The 19,722-nt window shown below is 46.1% G+C and overlaps 1 protein-coding gene across 11 annotated transcripts in view; it reads left to right on the top strand.

Annotated features, from left to right (window-relative positions):
- Window positions 1–19,722, top strand: part of Pdzd2 (PDZ domain containing 2) — a 372,451-nt gene that overhangs the window by 291,503 nt on the left and 61,226 nt on the right. The gene's annotated exons all lie outside the window — the stretch shown is intronic.

Raw genomic sequence — 19,722 nt, forward strand, 5'->3', positions numbered from 1 at the left:
TTTACAGATGCTCTTTTGTCTGTGGAGGCTTCTGTGTTCAGCTGAGGTTCATCTTCAAGATCCTGTAGTCTGACTGCCTCAGAGGAACCTAAGCACACTGTATTGACTCCCGCACGTCTCCCCTCCCCCGGCTCACCCTGACTGTCCCTGTGTCCCCTCTGTGAACTGCTAGCCCCAGATTTGTTTGGTGTTTCTCCCAAGGTGTCGTCAGCTGCATGAGACAAGGGATCTGTGAGGTGTAACATATCTGTAGACCATACATCTCGGTTTTGAGCTCTGAAACATCAAATAAAGCTTTAGGTGGGAATCTGGGGGTGTGGCCCCATCGGTAGATTGCTTGCTGATCATGTGTAGAGCCCTTCCATTGGCTCCCCAGCACCACATAAACCAGGCGTTATGCCACACACCTATACTCTCAGCACTTGGGTCAGAAGTTCAAGGTTATCCTGAGGTATATAGTGAATTTGAGGCTAGCCTGGGCTACATGAGACCTTTCTCAAAAGCAACATGAAATAAATTACAGATCCAGGGAAAGCCCAAATTCTGCTGGCAGCTCCATGACACAGCACCCCACCACCGCCACCACCACCAGAAGGCGGAGCTTTCAAAAACACTCCAGCCCCTGAGCACGTGTTTATGGAAATCATTTCATTGTCTACTCTGTTTAAGAAAAAAATGAAAACAAGGTTTAGCTAGGTTTAGCTACCATTAAATTGTGTATTTGTTCCCACCGCTGACTCCGGCACAGTAGCCTCACAGGGTCTTCATATAACAGCAGGTGTTGTTGGCGGCAGGAATGGGAATAAGTCTGGAACCCAAGCATCCCACACCTTGTGTCTGTCCAGTGCACCCACTCTCCAAGGCCAGACTTCTGTCTCCTACATCCTCCTCGTGCCCTTCCCTGCCATGCACTCACAGTGGCCCCTCCCCCATTTCTTGTTATCGTGGTGTACAGGGAATGATATATACGGCTGTCAGCTGGCAGACTTTCCAGCCCAGCTCCATGTTGACCTGTTTTAACATATGCTTTCCTCTGGAGAACTTCCCCCCACACTCTCTCCTCCCAGGCCCACAGTCTAGACAGAAGCCCCTGCTTAGCAGCTATCCAGGGTCATCTCAGTCAGCTTTATGGGGACACAGTGGACTCACAGCCTAGGAAACACGAGAGGGCTGGTAACACAGCATACGTTGCCTTCAGATAAAGTCCCAGCCACTGTGCACATAGTAGGTCAGTGTGGAAGGTCACTGTATGTTGACTCCCTTAAATATTCTAGGTTATATTTCCTTGCAGAAATCTCCAAGGAATTATTTGTGAATTTTTTACACTAAGTATTGCTCTGATAAGTAACCCATTATTTATATTCAATATATTATGTTACATATTTTTAAATTATTGTTTAACATTACAGTGTTCATAAATGTGCTTTTATAAATGTATTATGATTTGAATCATTATATGTCATTTATATGGATTTTTCCAATTATCAAAATGGCATTTCATTGTATAGCTCATAATAGCAGATATCCCAAAAATAGGGGTGTGTCATATCCAATTCATACCTCTCCCAGGCATATTTCATTTATTTTTAAGATCGGATCACACTATGTAAACTCTCTGTGTAGACCACTGGGCTAGCCTTAAACTCACAGGGATCTTCCTCCTGCCTTTGCCTCTGAGTGCTGGGATTAAGGCATGCACTGCCAGGCCCAGCTTGATGTACAATTTTTAAACATAAAGAAGAAATCTATATAGAGTATATTTACCTGTATATGTCTGCACATGTTTTTATGATTGTTTCTTACATAGCTTATAGCAGATATTGCCAAATCCCAGGGGTTTCCACAGCCACAATGCACACAATAAGAAAAATGTAACTGAAGATGGAACCACCGTTACTCTGGCATCTCTGAGATCTGTGGAAAGAAAGCTTGCAGTGGGAAGGGCCAGGACGGCTTGGCTTTGAGGCACAACACTTGTGGTCTCCTTGTGGGTTATCCTAGCTCTGTTGTCTCTCAAACACACTCACACATCATTCTGTGTCTCTCTGTGTCTCTCTGTCTCTCTCTGTGTCTCTCTCTGTGTCTCTCTCTCTCACACACACACACACACAAGTGCTTGCCGCCCCCTCCCCCCTTTGGGATCATTCACAGTCATCTTTCTATGGGCCTACTGAGCCCAACCCCCCCAGCACTTGATACATGTATCATTTATTTTATTGGCCGCTTATATCTCTGGGGAAAGAGAAAAATACAGCTTTTTTCTTATTGTTAAGCCAGGGGTAGAGCTCCTGGGGTTTCTTCTATGCAGCGAGGCACCTTGTAGTCAGCACTTGGTACTTATTTCTTGATCATAAACTGTCTGCAAAGCAGACTCACACCAGCAGCGTGAGCAGGATCTGGGAACTTGTTAGAAATATGCATCCCGGGGGCCAGCGTTAAACAAGCACTCCTCCGTGGAACCATGCCCAGCCTCCCAGGAACCTGTATAAAATCCCACTGATGTAGACTTAGGCTGAGGTTTCAGAATCTCTGCCACACAACTCTCGAGTGACACGAGGACATGCCTTTGTTGCTATGACTACTACTATACTCTCCCCATGTATAAGTAATTGCAGCTCATCTGGAAAAGGGGATCTAGAAGTAGAGGAAGTCCAGGCTTGAGCCCTTCAACAAAGTGGCTCCTTCTGGAATCAAGAGAGAAGGAAGAGTGTCTGCAAGTCGGGGCTGGACTGGAATGGTCACTCCTCAATAATGGAGAACTTGTGTCTTTTTCTGTATTGTTTAACAATAGCAAAAAGTTTTAGTGCAAGTAATCTCTGCCATATATGGCGCAGTTAGCTCAGCTGGGAGGGTTGTATTCAGGCTGTCGATCAGGAAGCCTGTGACTGGTTTCCCTTGGCATCAAGGGAGTTGGTTCTGATGTTTCTGGGATGGTACATTTAGAAGATCTTAGAGACCACTGGGGTGCTCAGGGCTTGAGAAGAATAAAGGACCTCACATAACCAAAAAGATCAAAGAGCTAAGTTGGACCCAATGACCTTATGGGTCTGACGCGGGTGTTTGATTCCTAGTGGGACAGCCAGCCGTAGGGATGAGATCCTAAGCTTCTGTGTCCTAGGTAATTGTTTCTCTGCCAAGAAAAGATTGGGCCACTCATACTCACTTGGGCTGGATATCTGGCGAGATTTCTGCTCTATGCGTCCCAGACATGTTTGGACATTGGGAACTTACTGGAGCATCTCAAAGTGTCATTCCCAGTTGACTCCAGTTGCCCTAGCTGAGAAACTGTTTCATCTTTGGGACATGAGCTAGAGTTTTTTCCTGATGAGTCTGGAGTCTATGTGAAGGGTGATGAAGAACACTCTGTTCTTCCTGGGTGTCCACTTCCTCTTGCTTTGGGATTCACCTCTTCCAGGAAGTCTTTCAAGATGGACACATTATAGCTGCCTGGGGCTCTGGCATGCTGTGTGCCTACATAATCCTTCATGAACCTTAGTAAGGATTATCTCCACGACACACTTATTCATGTATGTGACAGTTTTCTTAATGTGACTGTCCCTCTATAGTGGTAGATCTGGGACGTGTCTGGGCTGAGTTTGTTTAGGCCTTCCATGGGTAGAGAGGACCTAGATGGATGGAGAGATGGCAGATACATGGCCAGTCTCACTTGATAGCTGGAGTTCCAACAGTGCCCTCTGCAAACCTCTAATCAAAAAGAGGAGAAGAAAAAAAAAAAAAAAAAACCAAACTGGTCAACTCCACTTTGGCTTCTTCACCCACCACCTATGAATTTAAATGGGCATGGTACAGTGGACGTTTGTTCATTTGTGTCCTGAGACTAGAACCTCCTTCTCTGTTCTGGGAATTTCTGCCTGCAACAAGAATGTAGGTGAAAATAGGAATCATTTAACCATCCCTTCCTTTAAAAGAGGTAGTGTCTCGGTAACAAATAAATAGGCACCTTTCTTTCTCTTTTGGTTAAGAGTAGAGGAAGCAGGTAGGCAATGTAGGACCTGATTTTTAACCAATCACCCATAGTGACAAAGGATTAAGCATCTCAACAGAAATGGGTAAAGGACAAGTGACACGTAGATGGAAACACTAGCCCAGGGCACCAGAGAAAGAGCCCTAACTCACAGCCGTAGAGGACACGGACTCAGATAAAGAGGACAACAATATGGCAGACCTCTGAGGAACCCGGAGCTGAGCTGGGCCATACTTCTCATGATTTAGGCTAAAAGTCCACTGAGATCCACAGATAACAAGCTTGCCTCTCATCCCTGCTTCCCCGACCCCTGCCTCCCACCCACCCTCAGTCAACTCCACGCATACATACCCACCTACTCCCAGCTGAGGCAGCCATGAGGGAAAACACAAGAGCCAGGGACAAAAAGCGGTACACCAAGTATGCACACACTCCATAGACATGCAGGCTGGTGCAGAGGGGTCACTGCACTGGCAGAAGGGTGTGGCTTATAGGAGGTTGGATTCAGAAGGTCTGCAAGTGGTGGGGTCCAGGAGTCTGGGCCTTCTGAAGCTCCCACAGGACTCTGATGCTCAGCAAGATTGTAGAAAGCAGAAGGGGCAGGGCTCTACCTATCACCAAGTAGACCGGTAGGAGCTCACCCCCCACCCCCATCCCAGCACCTCCCTGTGCAGGGCACAGCCTTGAGGCAAGGGGAGATTTTAGACTTGGGCTAACCCATTTAGGGATTTAGGGGGGTCAGGAAGTAGGGGTGTTCGCTGTGCATGCGGGAAACTTGGAAGCCTGGGGTCCTTCAGGGCGCATGCTTGTACATCGTGTTCTTGAGGCCTGTTCCTGCGGATAGACTGGCAGTGTGCTTGGGGAAGGCATGGTGCCAGCTCCAACCTGAGCGGATGCACAGCTACCCAACTGCATATTTTTCTCTCCTCTGTCCCCAGCTATGTCCCCGCCTTTCCTTGCAATCCTGGATTTTTCCAGGTGGGCCTCGCTTTACTTACACACGTCAGGTGGTGCTTTCACTGGTTCGGAGCATGGCTAAGGGGCTGTGTGAAACTCAAGACAGGCAGAACTGCATGCAGGAGAAGGAGAAGGAGGCTGCCATTAACACTGGCCTAAGAAACCAAGATTTTAATCTGGGGGTGGTTTTGATTTGGTTTGGTTTCATACTTAAGGAGATGAAGCGATTCGTGGAAGAGAACAGAGATAAGAATAATTATTTGCCCAGGATGAATTGCCCGGAAAGCTGCTGATGTTTGACTTAGACTTACTCTTGTAGCAACATTTGCAGGGACTTGTTGCGACTCGCTGCCTGGCTCCGTGCCTCCTTCCCGTCTGTGCAGTTTGCAGTTCCCAGGGAAGTCAACATCTGGGCTGTCGCATAGAAAGAGTGAATGTTGTGCCCTGTAAATGGGAGTGTATGATGAAGGGGTCCCTGGAGGGGAGTGGATAAACTGAAGGGAGGCCTCTGATTTCTGGGGTGTAGAAGGAAAATATTAGGATGTCTGTAAATTGCATCTCACTTGATTATAGTCTTATATTTGGGGTTCTGTTATGGGGGGTTGAGATTTTTTGTTTGTTTGTTTTTGTTTTCATGTTTTATCTTTTGAGACAAGGCCTCCCTTTGTGGCCCTGGCTGGTCTGGAACTTGCTGTGTAGAGCAGGCTCTGCCTCCCAAGCCCTGGGATTAAAGGCGTGCACCACTATGCCCAGCCCTCGGTTTACTTTATTTTTATGAAAATTTTCATTACATTCTGTGTGTGTGTGTGTGTGTGTGTGTGTGTGTGTTAAATACTCTTAAAGAAAATTCCATCTGTATACAGTCAGCTTTTGGACTTGAAATATCACTTCAAATTTCAGTGAAAATGCCATAATGGACCACTAGACCATGTGCTATATATTACTTATTACATACTAACATATAAATTAACATGATGGGCCACTAGAGCAGCAATACAGTGTCCTTGCCCTTCTGTTAATGTCTTTTGTGAAAATTATATTGTAAGCGTTGTGTGATTTTTATCACCAGGTAAATGGCTTCCCGCCTTTGCATATTCTAGTTCTTTGTTTTAAAGACGCCTTTCACTCTTGTCCTTAATTACACATATTTTTACTGTCAATACCACTCCCAACTCTCTTAATTAGGGTCTGCTGAATTCAAGCCCTCTGGGGATTAAAGTGTATGTCCATAGACTGCAAGGTAAAGGGAAAAATAGAGATAGACAGAGTAAAAAACGGGAAGGGGTGGTTCTAAAATAGAAAAAGGTTTCTGCTGTAGACAAAAGCAATAGCAATCAGTAGAAGGGGACACAAAGGACAACGTGACTCATTGGAGCTTCGAGAAGTTCCCAAAATGCATTTGGTTTCTAGGACTGCTCACAGACGTCATACTGTCATAGTCAATCTTATCCCAAGACAAGAGGTCCACTCCTGTCCACTCTCAGCCTCCCTTCCACTTACTGTGATGGCTTTTTAAGAAAGCCTTGGGCCAGCAAGCTGGCTCAGTGAGTAAAGGCCCTTGCTGCCAAGCCTGAGGGCTTAAGTGACTCTGTGGGTTGTTTTCCGGCATCCGCCCGTGCGCATGCGTGCACAGGCCTCACAGCATCCACCATGCGCATGCGTGTACGGGCATCACACATGCAGGCTTACGAAATAAGTCTATATAACAGAAATATTTCTCAAGTGACAATATTGCCGTTGACAGCGCTCGGATGTATTAGGTAAATGAGAACTGGGTGCTGGAGACCCATACTCTTAACAAAAGCCTTTCTGGGCACCAAAAGGTAGAATTCCGTGACTTTCTCGATTCTAGCCCCATCTTATGCAACATGGTAGCACAAAGCCTGGGAAATCAAAACAGAGCAAAATAGAAGAGGTCAGAGTTCTGCTGTGGAATTCAGGGCAGAAATTTCTCAAAGAAACAAAGATGCTCTGGACCAATAGAATTCTCCCACCCCACCCCCTGGGGGCCGTGAGCTTGCCTTGTCTTTTGTTTGCTTAGTTGGCTTGTTTTTCTTGCGTTGCTGTTTACATAAGTAGTAGTTTAGCTTCCTAGGTGATATTTGCAGAGAAAGAGGACCATGGTCCTTATACTGCACTTCACTTAAAGTGCCAGCCCCCCCCCCTTCCATCTCTTGCCTACCAAGACTCTACAGTTCCTTTCTTTGGAGATATTTTTTTTCACTCAAGCCTTTCCATCATTAAAGGCGTGTTCCTTCTCTGGTTTCTCATTTTGAGCGTTCTCCTTGGCCTTTTAGCACTCAGAGTCAGAAAGTCAAGCGTCTGATTCATGACTTCGCAGCAAAGTGCGCTCTCTCTCTCTCTCTCTCTCTCCCTCCCTCCCTCCCTCCCTTCCTCCCCCCTCCCCCCTCTCTTTCTCTCTCTCTGATCTTTGAAATTATGTCCTTGTTTCCCCTGAAAGATATCTATTTTCTTAATAAATATTTGTGGCATTATCTTTTGCCCCGTGTTATTGACCCACCAGGCGTCTTAGCTCCCTGGGCAGCCGTCTCTAATTCTTCATAACATTCCCCCCACCGATACCATGTCCAGCCACAGACTTTTATCACATGGCTTCGCAGGTGCCCACAGCCAAGCCAATATATGAGTCAGCCTGCTCTGCAGCCAGCTCCGCATCTCCGTCAGCAAGCACAGTGCACGTTTTTCTAGAGTGTTCCTCTCCTCTTACAGCGTTTATTATAGCCCAGTGTGAATTACTGTTATTTCTGTACGTTTTACTACCCCCACTGCTGAGTGATGAATGTGCTATAAGCAATATTGAACCATATGCTATATTGAGAGACAGATGCAACTTTTGGGGGGGGGGGATATCTGTTTGTAGTCTCTTGGTTTTTTGTTTTTTGTTTTGTTGGTTTTTTTGTTTTTGGTTTTTGGTTTTGGGGTTTTGTTTTTGTTTTTGTTTTTTGAGACGGGGTCTCACTTTGTATCTCTGGCTGTCCTGGAACTCACCGTTATAAACCAGGCTAGCCTCAAACTCACAGAAATCTCTGCCTTCTAAGAGCTGGAATTAAAGGTATATGCCGCTACGCCCAGCATGACACAAAACTTTTTCAAGGTGGGTAGAATAGTATTTGATTATTTCGTGGGATTTCCACAAAATCACCGCAGAAACAGGTGGCATTCCAGTGTAAAAGCGTAGCACACACTGTTCAGAAGATTAACAGGAAATCTACTGAGCCAAGCGCTCCGGCTGGGCCATTAGACTAAGGAGCTAGGGCTTCTTTTATGAGAAGTGTTCTTCCAAGTGGCTTTGTAGATGAGTGACTGACGGAGTTTCCATGTTGGTATCCTCGGGCTGTGAGGGAGAGGAAAAGTTTGGAAGTAGGCAGATAAGATGTGAAGCCCTTCCTGACCCCGCTGAGAACAGAACAAGAGCCAAGGCCAAGAAACCGGGAAGTCAGAGTAGGGGTGGAGCCAGCCTGCCACGTGGTGGCTGAGTCCTTGACGCAATGGCCCCTTGAAGAGAGAAGATGGAATTTCCTTTCCTTGGGTGATGCTGTTTCTGAAGGCATAGCTCCTTGTGAATAGTTTTGTAAACAGGGTTCTGTTCACCTTTGACCCCTCCAGTTATAACCTCCTTCTCATTGGCTGCTCCTTTTCCTAGAGCGTCTACTCTCAACTGCTCTTACTTCCTCCTGGGGAATCCTCATTGAATCCTCTGCCTCCCAAGAAACACCAGGCTCTCAAGCTACCTCTCCTTCCTTTGCCCCCAAGCCATTTTCTTTCCTTTCATCACTACTAGGGCCAACATAAGGGACCAAGAACTAGACCCTCTCCATTCCTTCCAGGCAGCGTGCTCGTTGGTTAAGCAGCCTGACCTGAAACCAACTGTAATGTTGCCGAAAAGCCCCGTAATATATAGCACAAGCATCCTCCTTTAAGATGCACAGACTCGGCTATTTCGTGTCTCATTGGTGTCATTTCAAACAGAACTTTAAGATAAAAACAGGTGGTGTAGGTGAATCTATGGCTTCCTCAGCTGTCTCTACTCATCCTTTCCTGCCTCTACTTGCCGAGGCACTCTTCCAACAGATGCTCATGTTTCTTTACAACTTTAGGTGAAGGGTGGGGGAGGGGAGCAGAGTGTGACTAGGCCTTGAGATGAAGGGTCAGCAACTGTGAAGCCCAGGTGGCTGCCACCTCCAGCTTTGATGGCCAGTCTCTGTCCCTCAGCTCTGCCCTTGTAGTGTTAAGGCATCCACAGGCAGTAAGTAAACCAAAGGACTTGCCAGTGCTCCAAGAAACCAAGGATCCAGTATTAAGCAATGTTCAGCCTCCAGCAGAGGTTTGTTGAGCCCCTCTGTGGGTGATAGTTGGTGGGCCGGTCGCCTGCCTCTCCTGCTGTTTCCTGTGGGCTCTGCCTAGCACATCTATAGTTTCTTGTCAGATTCTTAAAGACATGCCCTTAGGACTGAGTCCCAAGTCAAGCCGTGTAAACGCAGAACTTCCAGAAACAAAGAATTCGGAGTAAAACTCATGTTGGTCAGTAAAGGGCAGCAGAAGACCCTCAGGGTACTATGTGTGGAACTTAACAGTCAACCAGAGCCAACCACAATGATGCATTTCTCTTTACCTAAGCTTTCCTGGATCATGGCCAGTCAGAACAAGCTTTGTCAAGTATCACAATCCACAGGAGACAGAGGTTTTGTACAGGAGTGTGTTCACGTGAACCTGCGCTGCTAGCTTAGAGACCTCTCACAGCTCATCTGCATCTCTCCTGCCACACCTCTCACAGGCCATTTGCTAATACGTTGGTTTCTTTGTCAATTTACTTGCTTTGCAATGCTAAGGACTGAGTCCAGGGCCCACCTTCTGCCTAGCCTATTCTTTTATCTTTTCTTAAATCAGCCCTTCTATCATGCTTTTTTGACAATCTTGAGATTTTTCTGTGCATACATAATACACACACACACACTGTTCTATTGCTCTGAGTTTAGAGTAAAGGTATAAGGGTTGTGCTGTCAGAGATCTGTCAGGGTGGGAGCTGCCCACCAGCTCCTGCTGGGGAGTGACCCTTGTGGGAACCCCTTCACTTCCCAGTCCATAAATCCAGAGAAGAGCGCCAGACCCCAGGGCTTTCTCACCCACAAGGTCATAGGGACATGGCAAGCCACAAGCAAAGCTTCTGTGGTTGAGAATGTTGGCATGCTTGTCTGCCACCATTTGACCTGTGCACCAGGGAGGGATGTGCAAGTCCTCCCTGCCATCCACTCACTCACGTTTGCACTTAAATAATCCAAAGTCCCTGAGAATACTGTCCTCTTTTCAAGCATGTCATACAGGATCACGCAGAGGCTAATGACTGATGAAATTCCAGGGGTCTGAAAGATAGACCACCACCGCTGTCTATGGAACCAAGAAACTTATTTAATTTGTATGCATAAAATCATCTAAATAATCTCCAACACAATCCTTTAAACCCCTTCAGATTTGCGGGGTGGGGATGTGGGAGAAAGCGGGTGATGAGTGGGTGGAAACTGGAAACAGGCTCATACAAAACCAGGCCAATATTATTTCACTTGAAGAGTCACAGCCTGGATGTCTCCACAGACATCAGCTGTAGCCCTTCCCCCGCTGCCTCTGAGGGTTTCTGAGCTGTGAAGACTTCCTATGCTCTGCATGGACCAAAGGATGCAGGGATAACAAATTGGTCTTTCCATGCCTGCTGCTTTTCTCTTTACCCAAGCTATTCTCTTGGGAAAGCAATGGTCTAGCAGTGTGGTAGAGGTTTTGTAATTTCTGCATACCAGTTACAGGCTCCTTGGCACTTGGTGCTGATTAAATTGTGAGTGTGTGTGTGTATGTGTGTATCTATGTGTGTATGTCTGTGTGTGTGCATGCATTTGTGTGTCTATGGGTGTATGTGCATGCATGCGTCTGTTGTATGTCTGTGTGTGTGTGCGAATGCATGTGTCAGTGTATCTGTGTGTATGTCTATGTGCATGCATTTGTCTCTGTGTGTGCATGAATTTGTGTGTGTACCCGTGTGTATGAGTCTGTGTGCGTATGTCTGTATGTGTATGTCTGTGTGTATGTGCCTATGCATACATTTGTGTGTGTCTGTGTGTGTGCGTGCATCTGTGTGTGTGCGTGTGTGTATGAGTCTGTGTGTATATGTCTGTGTGTGTGTGTGTGTATGCATGCATCTGTGTGTGTGCCTGTGTGTATGAGTCTGTGTGTATATGTCTGTGTGTGTGTGTGTGTGTGTGCATGCATTTGTGTGTGTGCGTGTGTGGCCTGCGTGTGTGCATACATTTGTGTGTATCTATCTGTGTATGTGTATGCATGTGTCTGATTCTGTATGTCTCTGTGTGTTGTTGCTCTGACTCCTTCAGTATAAATGGCTATTCATTTCTAGCTCTGGCCTCTCTGAAGGCCATCTGGTTCTCTTTCAGTCACTCACACATCTGCCCCAGAGATTTGGAAAATGGGCTTCATTTAGCAGCCTAAAAGCCATGTTCCTGTGACTAAAGCATGAAAGGGAAGTCACGTGGCTCTGTCCTGTGGATCCTGAGCAGTGGGTGCACCAACCCGGCTTCCCCAGGGATGCGAGCCAAGCTGTGCTCTGTCACATCTGCAGAGTCCGTCTGCTGTTTTTCTAAGTGTTGGGAACAGTAAAAAGCCCAGCATGGACTGAGAGTGACTGTCCCTCCTGAGTTTTTCCTTGGGACCACATATGCTTGTGTGGTGGGAAAGTTGGAGATAAACGTCATGTTGTTTCTTTGTGGGGCTCCAGGAGCCAAGTGTTAGATGAATCGCAGTGTGTTTAAGGCCATGTCTTAAGTGCTTTGAACAGCAGCTACAGAGCATCAGTAAATAATAGACTTTAGCTCGGGTCCAAGGGGCCAATTCCTGGGTAACACTGAGTAGCTTCCTCTGCTCCCACAAATGAAATCTTGGCACCCATGGATTGTCTTATTCAAAAATAATGGGGTTTTTTTGGCAGTTCCACAGTGGAAAAAAAGTGTCAACACAATAATGATAATCAAGTGAGTGCCAACTAACCTAAATCTCTTCACAGATTGTAACCTAAGAAAATTAAGAATCAATTGAAAGTAATTATCATCTAAATTTAAGTTTCATTGAGATTTTTTGTTTTTAATTAATGGCCTTATTTGTTTTCTCCTATGTCTTATTTTGCTCCATCTTAGCTAATGAGATTCTTGACGTGGTGGTCAGAAAAATGATGTTTTTTCTAACATGTGTACACTAGACTACTTCCCACTGAAAGACTCAGACAGGCTTCTTCAGTTCCAACAACGCAGACTGTGTCAGTCTCATGTGTTCTTTACTTTCCAATGAGATGTCAATGAGCCAGCATGCCACAGACAAATAACTACATCATTAACCCTAGACCCTTGACATTTAAATGAGTGACAAACTCTAACCTGTAGATGGTGTTTGTTCCAGATAAAATCTTGTTCCTGGGACTTCTTTTTTCCCGGGATGATTTCAAGAACTGTTCGATGTTTGACATGTTCTGCTTCATGTTGAAAGTGTTTTTTTCAGCCGGGCAGTGGTGGCGCACACCTTTAATCCCAACATTTGGGAGGCAGAGGCAGGAGGATTTCTCAGTTCGAGGCCAGCCTGGTCTGCAGAGTGAGTTACAGGACAGCCAGGACTACACAGAGAAACCCTATCTTGAAAAAGAAAAAAAAGAAAAAGAAAAAAGAAAGAAAGGAAGGAAGGAAGGAAGGAAGGAAGTGTTTTCTTCAGAAATCAAATGATTTTGGGTCAGAGGCAATTTCAACTCTCATTAAAGGTAGCACAGCTAGGTTTGGCTTTCTTTGGCCTAGGATGTAGAATCGGTCCCAAGTCTGGGCTTTCTGGTTACATCCGTCCTCTTCCTGTCTCTAAGTTCTATGGGGCACAGAAGGGCTTTGAGAGATGGGCACACTACAGACTTGCATCACCCCTGAGTGACCCTGAACACAGGCAGCTAAAGCCTTTCATGACCAATGTACCAATCCTAAAGCGTTTTACGCTTTGAAACCAAATCGTCAGCTTCTTGGTGTCCTGCCTCCAGTGTGGATTGTGGATCCTCCATGTTCTATCAGGCCTGGACCACGTTTTCCACACTCACCTCCACTTGGTCTTCAGTTAATGGGACTGAAGATAGAAGCTTCTCCTCCCATCTCTGCCTGCCTCAGCTGAGCTGAGAAGACACTGCAGACAGTGCACGGAGCCAGACCTGCTCTGCCAGTCTCTCAGCGCCCCTCCCTCATCACCTTCAGGTTCATCTTGGCCTCCGGTTTAAGTGTCCCAGGGGTTGGACGGAACTGCTCTCTGCTCTACGTGTTTTAGTCAGTAATCGGCTCCCCTAGAGTTTCATATCTGTGCCCTTTGGATTTCTTTTCTTTGCTTTTGTTTTTTTTTTTAAATCTGCTCCAGTCAAATTCTTTGCTTCTTTCACAGCCCTGCTTTGCCCAAATTGAGATGCCTTTTTAAATATTATTTTTGGTTTTTGGTCTTCTGATTTTGGGTTTTCTGTCCCTTAGGTCCCATTTTTTGTGGAGAAGGAATGAATGAACCCTCTATTTGATAAAGTAGCCATTGTTCAAATGGTTTTTTTGAACATCGCTATCAGTTAAGAGGCAGCCACCACCCAGGAAATAGTCCCTGTCTGCCAACCTACGGTCCTGCCCCAGAGGCGTCCTGCTGGCTCGCCCTGTCCTGTTACTACCTTTGAAGTTATGGATTCATGCTACCCTCAGGCTGTTTCCAAGAAGGCCACTGTGTCCCTTTCAAATTTACTCAAGAAGTTGTTTCCTTTTCCAATCATCTTCATAATGAGCCTGCAAGTCTGCACTGTCCGAGCCCTGATAGACTTTTTCCAAAGCCTCTTCCTAAAAGCCCTTCATCTCTACTTTTGGAAAAACACACACCTCATTTTCTGGGCCTGGGATCCCACTTTTTCCTCTCTGTTGTATTTTTGTGTTTTCAGAGTGCTAGGGATAGCACCCAGGACAGTGCTCCACCAGGGAGCACACTACCAGCCCTCCAGTAGGCCTTAGTTCTTGATTTTTCTCAAACCTAGTAGTTACTGGAGTGAGTGTCCTTAGGCTTAGGATGTACTGGAGCACCTCCTCCCTCAGATTGGCCCTGGAGCACCTCCTCCCTCAGATTGGCCCTGGAGCACCTCCTCCCTCAGATTGGCACGGGAGCACCCCCAGCTCCTCAGTCCAAACTTCCTCTCACAGCTGTTCAGTCTGTTCTCTCAGAGCTCATCTTGTCTTGGAAGAAAATGTCCCCCTTCCAGTAGATAATCCTCATGTCTTCTTTTGGTTTCTCTTCTCTACCACCATTACTCTGATGGAAGTCCACAGTGTGTTTCCCAGTCATTAGTGTTGAACCCAAGCCTGCCTGGTTCTACCTATGAGTTTCAGGAATTCACTTGCAGTGACCCCTGCCTTCTCTGCTGTTAGGTTTGCAGCAATTCGACGGCAGCCTCGGTTGCAGGATATTTGATCAGACTGTGAACCCTGAGATTGTGCTATTTACTGGAAAAACCTGGTTTTTACTTGTGGTGAGGCCCAGCCTTAGCACACACCTTTAATTTAAGAGCTTCCAGTTTGAATATTGTAAACAGGATTAAATAAAGTCAACCATAGGTCAAGAGGAGGAGCAAAGCAACCAGCTGACAAGAAATGAACATAGGATTATTAAGAAAAAAAATCGAGTAAGAGAAAGCCAGGAGAACAGAGGAAGAGACCACAGGAAGTAAAAGGAGGGACATTCAATTAGAAGGGGGTTCCCGAGATTATGTATGAGATGGGCATTGCTTCTGGGACACCAGCTGGGGAGAACTATCAGCTGGGTGCTTTCCTTGCCTCTCTGAGCTAGCAGGTTTTCACCAGAGCATCTGGCCCCCAAGTCTTCATTGTTAAAATGAAATGATTGAGGTTTTGTTTTAAAAAAACAACCCCCAGCCCCATATTCAATCCCTAAACATGGCAGTTTCTCTTTAGACTCCTACTCTGTCTCCACTTATTCTCAAACTAAACCTGCTAACTTTCTGTGGATGGGAGACTAAGACGAGCCAAGAGCTTGTCGTGTGCAAGCTCCACGAGCCATTTAATCTAGAGGGAGCTTGAACTGTGTGTGTTTTTTCAACTAAACTTTCCCTCCACCACCCTTGAGGTCCCTGCTAGTACATTCACTGAGTCCTCAACGGTTAACCCTTGTTAATGGTAATATTTAAAACAGCATGGCCCAATTTAGCCTGTTATGGGGCCGCCATGTTCCTAACTAGGCAAGGCCTGAGGCCATGCGGCTCAGCTCAGGCCGCTGGCTCAGGCTTGCGAGAACACCGGCCCTGCCACCCACAAGACGCCAGCGTGGGAGATGGCTCTGCCAATCTCCCACGCTGTCTCCTCAATGTTTGGCTGAGCCCAGACTATCTCACCATCCATGTAGTACCTGGTAGAAATGAGACTCTAATGTTTAACGATTAACCAGAGGCTTTATATGTTTGGTAATGCTCAATTAACAAGATGCCCACACAATTGGAGGTGTTACCCAGTTAACTAACCTAGATATAAGTTGTTACCCAGGACTGTTCTCAATGTACACATGGTTCTCCATGGCTCCTATATCGCTCCTCCTCCTCTCTCAGCTCCTCTTCTTCCTCCTCTTCCTCTCCTTACTCCTCCCATATTAGCTCCTCCCAAATTACCGAGTTTATTGTAAAATGTAGCATGGGGGAAAAATGCGGCCACAAGCCCTAGACAACTATTACAAACTAATCTTATCCCTTTCGAAGTAAATGCGGCTATTCACACTTCCCTAATGAAGGGACAGCCTCAGACACCAGCACTCTATTAACGTATCATGGGCACAGTAACCCACGGTATACAGCACACATTTCCTGTGTGTGTGTGGTTATCTGTTGAGTGGGACAGGTTCCATACTGCTGATTAAAAGGTATGTATTCTTAAAGTGACACGCACACTAATGAACCTCCATCCCTTTTGTCTGATTGGCATCTGAGAAGCTTCTGTTTTCCTCCTGTCTGTCTCAGAGGAATTGGGGTCGGGGTGGAGGAGGGCACAGGAGAACTGAGGACCCTGCAACTCGGTCCAGCTTCCTTCCAAGCCACTTCCCTTTGATGTAGGGCATTGGTTCATTCCAGAGGCCACCCTGCATTGCTTCCTTGAGCCTGAGTCTTTCAGCACTGTGCAAGCTATCCAGTGACTGACTCAAACCGAGTTTGACTTAGTCATCCCTTGCCCTTAAAAATCTCCCACAGTGGATGCCTGCAGCCATCACTTTGCCCTGTGATTCTGTCCCTCAGCTCAGTGCTTCCCTTTGTGCTCAGGACCACAGAGCCTCTGTGAGCGGCTTGAGCTTAGGGGTGGGGTCTCTAGGCAAAGTGGCTTGCTGCTCAACGTTCTCTAGTCCTCATTAGGATTGGCCCAGGTCAGATCCTTTCCTTCACATCTGATGGCTGACTGGTGTCCAGAATAGTCTCATACTCATTCATTTGTCTTCTTTTGTCTCAGTCCCCCGTCCTCCCCCATTACCCCTTCCTCAGCTGGTTAGCGTGGTTTTAAAAGGGAAGCCTGCCTCCATAAATCAGAAATCTACATCGTTTAATTCTCCCCTGCAGCCCCATATCTCAGATGGGGACACTGGAGCTCACAGGAGTGGGCATATATCACTAATAAAATGGCCCCACCAGGATGTGTGCCTCCTGGCTGGGTTCTCTGCCCAGGTATACCTCCATTCCTGCAAAACCGGAGCTAAAACTGCTTTTTCAGTAAGAGAAAAATTCACAGTTTGTAGGCTAGACAAGGGTCTGGAATGTTCTATTGGATTCCAAGAGTATAATAGCATTGCCTTGCACGAATTAGAAACTGCTCATGACTGTAGACCCTGTTAACTGCTGGACTGAACTGAGGTCTTCCAGAACTTCAGGCTAATTTCCTTCCAGAACAGCTACACATGCCATTTTCAGAGCAGGGTCCTTTGTTCTGCAAATTTGGAGGAGGGAATGGGCCCAGCAAAAGGATTCTCTCAGCACTGGCATTTTCAGACTATTGTCTATTGACAATTGCACAGGACTAAGGGGGGGTTCATTGTAGTTCAAAGCACACTTTGTACACTGCTTCCTGCTAGAATCTGCAGCTAATACGTCTCCACGGCCTGCTTCCTGTTCATTGAGTTCCAAGCCATAGAATGTGGCAAACCAGTTTTCTGTTAGGGGAGGAAATGGTTCTATTGAAACAGAACTATTTTTGCTCTGGTTTAAGTAAAGCCCATATTGGAAACTTAGCCCACTGTGTGGTATTGGAAGGGAGGGCTCGATGAGAGGTGCTTAAACCTTCTTAGGACCTGGCCACCTTTGCACCGGGCTATTTACTATGAATGGACCTGCAGAAGGGCAGCTTGGCCCTTAGTTCTTTTGCCATGGGAGTGACACAGCGAGACACCTTCACCAGGTATTGGCTCCCCAACACTGGATTCTCCAGCATCCACAGTAACAAGAACTATAACTATATAACCTAGGAGGACTTTGAACTCTGAATCCCCCTGTCTCCACCTAGGGAGTACTGGGATTGTGTGTACTACCACACCCAGCAAGGTTTTCTCTATACAAGAACAGCCCTTGTAGCATCCTGTTATGGTACCATGAAGGGGGCTCACATTCCAATGCTAACACTGCCAGGAAGTCCTGCCATAAGTCTTCACTGCTGTCTTCCTCTCAATGGCACGGCCTTAAAAGTGCTCTTGGTATATCTAGAACCATTCTTGTTTTAGCCATAAATTACCACATGATTTATTTGGCATAAGAAATCTCACAACTTGGAAGTCCTAGAAATGAAATATCCTTTCATTCATTGTTGTATTGGGAGACTGGAAAAGGGGGGGGGGGGGGGACATTCTCCCTGAAGCCTGGATTGACCTGTTCTGAAATTTGCCCCTCAGCTTCTGCAGATGAGCGCTCATTGCACTTTCCTTGGCATCTCCAGACGTTAGATATGATGTAGTGCATGTCGTCTCCTATAGCTCAGGACTGGTTTTATGTTCATCCTTCGCATGCAGTCTGTTGTAGGTCTTGAATGCAATAAGCAAACCAGTATTACTTTTAGAGTCTCTGTTTTCTTTCCTCGTCTATCAGGTGAGCACTACTTTATGTTAGAACGCATGTTTGCTGGAAAAATGAAATGGTAAAACAAAATCATAATGAGTGAGTCACACACTTGTACATGTTGACTGTTTGTGTCTATGATTGCTTTAGCTATAGTATCTTAGGATGGAAGGAGCAGCATCCTAGTATCTTAGGGTTTTACTGCTGTGAACAGACACCATGACCAAGGCAACTCTTATAAGGGATGACATCTAATTGGGGCTGGCTTACAGGTTCAGAGGTTCAGTCCAGTATCACCAAGGTGGGAACATGGCAGCATGTTGACAGGCATGGTGCAGGAGGAGCTGAGAGTTCTACATCTTCATCTGAAGACCACTAGAAGACTGGCTAGGGTGAGGATCTTAAAGCCCACATCCACAGTGACACACCTACTCCAACAAGGCCACACCTTCTAGTAGTGCCACTCCCTGGGCCTGGTATATGCAAACCATCACACCTAGTAAATATGAAGCTGGGAATTGAAGAGACGAGGCCTCTGCCATGTGCTGGGTAGCCGTGAGAGGGTCCTTCTCATGGACTCATGTGTTTATGTGTCATTTCAAGAATCATTCTGGTTCTGTGAAAGGCGTGGGACTGTGCTGGAACAATGGAGAAGAACAGAAAAAGGTGTCCCTAACTCCAGAAACAGGCCTCAGGTGGCTTTCCTTCCTTGGCATAAGCCTGTCTGCCCAGCTGGCTGTTGCTCTTGGTCTTGGCCCCCATCCATTCAGTAGCCCCAAAGCCACCAGGGACTTGCAAGCAGAGAGCATCTTTTTCTTTAAGCAAGCCATGAGCCTATGCCTACCTCTGGGAACTACTGTTCACAATGGAGCTGCCTCTTTCCGTAATGCTCTTCGCCGCTCTGAATGACTCCTGTTTGCATGGTTCTTGGTTCCCTATAGTCTCAGTGGTTCTTGGTTCCCATTGGGTTTTCATCAACACCAGGAAAACCTGTAAAATAACCCTCAGGATTCCCTTCATGATCTAACCGTGGACAACCACCAATCCCTGACATTGTAAATGAGTGAGCTGAGTTTGTTGTCACTGTTGACCCTGACAGGATTCATTTTCCTTCCCAGTGCCCCCTCCAGAACTTTGCCCACGTCTCTTTATTCTCTGATCCTTAATTCCTCATTCTTATCTGAGAAGATACTTTATGGTAAAGAAGAAAGGGAATTTTCAAACACACAGATAACATATAAAGCTGATCTAAATAATCACCTCATAAAAGACAACTCATTTAGGATATAGCTCTAAGTGCTTATTGTTTACACACTGGATTAGATACATACATGTCCTTTGCAACTTTGTGTTCTTAGCAGGAAACTTATCTACTTTAATATGAGGCTTTTCCCCCTCGCATTAAAATTACCTCAAAAGGAAGATAAAATTCCAAAGGGGAGCATGTTATTTGATATAGTTAAGAAGTTTTAAATTTATCCGTCCTTGAATTTAGTGGGGGATGTAAATTTCATGTAGGCATGTGTACATGTACATGCATACAGGCTTACACATGTGTACATGCTTGCTGGCTCACACATGTGTACATGCTTGCAGGCTCACACACGTGTGCATGTTTGCAGGCTCACAC

This window comes from Arvicanthis niloticus, chromosome 19, assembly GCF_011762505.2.
Source record: "Arvicanthis niloticus isolate mArvNil1 chromosome 19, mArvNil1.pat.X, whole genome shotgun sequence".
Taxonomy (NCBI): Eukaryota; Metazoa; Chordata; class Mammalia; order Rodentia; family Muridae; genus Arvicanthis; species Arvicanthis niloticus.